We start from the raw sequence: 4,592 nt of genomic DNA, 5'->3' as shown, positions 1-4,592 counted from the left end.
CTAGAACAAACTCAGAATCTGCTGAAAGCCAACACAAATGACATGGTTTGACTGCTACTTGATTTGCAACAAATTATTTTGGCACAAATAGTTAATTCCTCAGGTCACTCAATATGCCTCAAAATGCTGTTGAGTCCCAATTGCCCCTTATTTTATGCCATAGGCATGTATTTCCTACTGAAAGCTTTTAGTACAGAGGTGTGGGTGCAAGAAGAATCATGAGTGTGGTGCATAACAAATCAGAAGACAGCTATCACAGGTACCACTGTTCATATTTTCACACCAAATCAGTACATACTTCATTTAACACCTAAAGGAAGCTGCTAGAAAGGCCCACAGAACCAGCATGGTTGAGTTTTGTGTCTAGGGATTTAAAACAGCAGGATAACACCTGGAGTGTTCAGTACTTGGGCAGAAGTTAAACCGTTGAAATGCTGCTTGTCAGGAGGCAGAGCCAAATCACCTCAAGCAAAGCAATTGCTGGAGGAGAAATGATGCTCCAGAGATAAAATAGCCCAGATAAGAAGAAAACCTACATATGTAGGCAGAGAAATCCAGTCAAGCCTTGCATATCAGGACTCTATTAACAACACTTACTTTAAAGAGATCAAAGGATATTGATTTTTCTGACACAACAGTTCTGCAGAGAGGAGAAGGAGGATTTTCATAAGTTAGGCAAGTAATAGAAAAAAGAAAGTAATAGAAGTCCTGGTTACAATTCTATGCCTCGATTCTTCCCCGTTTTAAAGCATTTGGGGATTTACATTACAATTCAAGGTCTCCTGTTCTGCATGTAGTTTTTCCATAGGCCATTCTTGTGCAGCCAGTCTCTTTCAGTCCCAGCTGAAGCTAAGAAGGATCCTTCTGCTAAAAGCGTGTTTCTCTGGGGATCTTTCTTGCTCAAATATCTTTGTACCTAATGCTCCCATTTCTGGTCATTTAACCTGTGAACTCACAGCTCAATTTATGATGCTGAAAGCTTTGAGCTTATAACAGTGCAGCTCAGAAACAAACAAATCTTCTTCACTAAATAATGAGAAAACGTTTTCCTAAGGGAATATTTATGTAGGATTTATAGTTTATACCTTTACACTTCATATTCTATTCTAGGATTTAGGTAATGGGGCTCTGTTCTGGAAAGTATTATTTCTGAGTTGTTTAAATCAGCTGCCATAACAGTAACACACTTGGAGCTCACAGACACAGCTAGAGACCCTGAAGCAATCATGACAAAAGAAATTGTTGTGGCTCCTTTCTGTTTCTGAATGAAGACAAATAGATGGACCGGCGCACCTAGGTGCATCTCCCGCATCCTCCAGTGTTTATGGGAATGAGACTTAGAATAAATACAGATAGGATAGCAAGATAGCTAACCTAGTAGCCATAACAACTGTATTCCTCATTGCAGGAGTCCAAAAGTTTTGTCTTGCTGCTATTTCACCCTAAAAGTTCTTTAGCTGTCGGTATTTGTGAAGAATCATAGAATGGCTTGGGTTGGAAGGTGATTTTGAGAGGAACTAAAGAGACTCTGACTTCTCAGCTATCCAATTGCTAAGTCACCTCACCCTGCTGGTCCTTTTCTTGCTACCAAGATTAAATCCACACATTTCCTTCCCTGCAGCTTCCTAATCAGTAGGAATGCAGCCTTCCTATATTAACTGATCTGCTCTTGCTATTTGCATGCTGAAGACTTCTTCACCCTGTCTGTACTACCTGAAATCAGCAGAACATATTATAAGGATATCTGCCAGCTAAAACTATTCATTTTTTAATTTATGTTTTTTTCCATACAAGTACCTTTGGCACTTCCATTTATTATCCCCCCCCTCCCCCATAACATGGGAACAAGTCACAGTGGTTTTCTATCAGGAAAGCAGCAGCTTACTAATGAAAAAATTAAATGCCCAATCTTGAAAATATTCAATTTTGGCAAATCATACGGTGTGCCAAAGGTATGGTTATAGCTCCCCAAAATCACCCCTTAAGTAAAACAGAAGTCTGATTTTCATTGTCGTTTTTCATTAAAAGCGCTATTCCCCCCAAAAGGAACAAATAAAAGAAAACATACTTCAACCTCATGAAAAAAAAAGAATTCTTCCCCTTATAAAAGGGTAAACTGGTGGGGTAGTAAAGATTGCTCTTGTATATGCTCCATACACAATGATCCATAGCTCATCCTCAGAAATTGAATTTTATAGCAGATTCAATTTAATAACATGAAAAACAAAATAATCCCATAAATGCTTTCCCCCTCAGAAAGTATTTTAATTCTCTCTTTACTGAAAGACTTTTTATCCAGAAATTGCCAAGAATGTTTCCATCATTAAAAAAAAAAATACATAGCCTTCCAATTTTATGTAAAAGTTTCCATTAATTTGAAATTTACCTAAAGAATTTCTTTTTGCCAGAAACATTCACATTTTATCAGATTTGTGAGTTACCCATTAAAGTGACAATCTGGTTTCCAACCTGTCCCATTAAGCAGAGTACAATGCTTTGAATCGATGTAGTAGAACAGCTACTACAATCATCAATCATATGATCTGGCTGAAGCACAGCCTTTTGCGACATTCTGCACTGTTTGTAGGACTTCAAAAATTCCCTTATCATTCACAAAATCTACTTCGCACCTCTTTATTGCTGAAAAATAGTCACACTGACATGTACATGGGGGAGGACCATATACCACGTCAGCTGTTCAGTACATTGATGACTGGTAGCAGATGATATTGCCATTTTTGCCTTCAAAGAGCAGAGAGAATTCATCTGAATAAATACCAAAGAATTGAGCCAGTACAGCATCCATTGTCTTTCTTGGTTTATGTAAAGAGTATTGGAGTCTTTTTCTATGCCTATATATAGGCATAAATTATGATAGGACAAGGGGGAATGGTTTTAAGCTGAGACGGGGAGATGTAGGTTAGATATTAGAAGGAAGTTTTTCCACACAGAGGGTGGTGACGCACTGGAACAGGTTGCCCAGGGGGGTTGTGGATGCCCCATCCCTGGAGGTGTTCAAGGCCAGACTGGACGTGGCTCTGAGCAGCCTGGTCTAGTGGCTGGCGACCCTGCACTCAGCAGGGGGGTTGAAACTCGATCTTTGAGGTCCTTTTCAACCCAGGCCATTCTATGATTCTATGATCAGTAACTCTTGCTAAGATAGATTCTCATAATAGATTCTTAATGAACTTCTTTATCTATCTACTTCAATTTACCTACTTCTTTATCTTCTGGAGAAGAGGAGGCTCAGGGGAGACCTTATCACTCTCTATAACTACCTGAAGGGAGGTTGTAGTGAGCTGGGAGTTGGCCTCTTATCTCTTAACTAGTGACAGCACAAGGGGGAATGGCCTCAAGTTGCACCAGGGGAGATTTAGGCTGGACATTGGGAAGTACTACTTTTCTGAAAGAGTGGTCAGGTGCTGGAATGGGCTGCCCAGGGAGGTGGTTGAGTCACCATCCCTGGAGGTGTTAAAGAAACATTTAGATACAGCATTGAGAGACATGGCTTAGTGGGGTTATTGGTGGTAGGTGGATGGTTGGACTGGATGATCTTGTAGGTCTTTTCCAACCTAGCTAATTCTATGATCTAAGGAGGACAAAGAAACGTAGTATGGCTTGGGTTGGAAGGGACCCCAAGGATCATCGAGTTCCAACCTCCCTGCCACAGGCAGGGCCACCAACCTCCAGATCTGGTACTAGAGCAGGCTGCCCAGGGCCCCATCCATCCTTCTTTTGAACACCTCCAGGGATGGAGCATCTACAGCCTCACTGGACAACCAGTACCCCCTAATATTTTTGCTACTTTGAAAATAAGGACATGAAAACAGTGCAGGTGCTGTGAGAGTAGCTTCTTCACAGAACCTTGCAGAGGAGAAGCAAGAAGGAATCACAGGCCTTACGTCTGCACAGAAATGTTCTATGCTGATTAACAACAAAGTCAGGGCTGATGGGAAGGAGCAGCAGCATGGAGTAATACTTTGGTGGAATCGCTGCCCCATTTTCTATGCTCCGCCCCCTGACAGCTCCTTGAATTTGGGTCTGGCAAAGTCACAGTGCACTGCTAACGCTTATTCTTCATCTCCAGTCCCTAGATGAGATGTTCACCTGTGCCCCATCAGGTGTCCTTGTCGTAGTTTTCCATCACGAAATGTCCCAGCATCCACAGGCTGGGACAGCTTAGCCACCATAACTGGTGCACCCTTTGGCCAACACAACAACGCCACCCAGTGGGATGGCAGACGTGCTGGGATGGTGCCCTGGTGGGACTGCACAGCCACCAGATTGGCTGCCATCACCAGAGGTCAGAGAAACGTCACGGTTTCACAGCACACATGCATCAGGATGAAGGATTTCTGCTGGGAGAAAACTGAAGGCTCGGTGTTCTCTTCCACTGATTTAACAGGAGAAAATTAGCAATTAGAATAAAGCAGTGAATGAACTGTGATTTCACTGTTCTACCACTTTACTTGAGCACCTCAGAGCCCTATAATATCACAGCAGCCCCAAGAACATGCCTGGAACTGCCTTCGGCTGATCAGCAAGAAGCTCCTGTGGAGCACAGGCATGCCACAGCACTTTATGTAAGAGCA

The sequence above is a fragment of the Numida meleagris genome, chromosome 5 (genome assembly GCF_002078875.1).
Source record: "Numida meleagris isolate 19003 breed g44 Domestic line chromosome 5, NumMel1.0, whole genome shotgun sequence".
Classification (NCBI taxonomy): Eukaryota; Metazoa; Chordata; class Aves; order Galliformes; family Numididae; genus Numida; species Numida meleagris.
Note: the sequence above shows the minus strand (reverse complement) of the source record.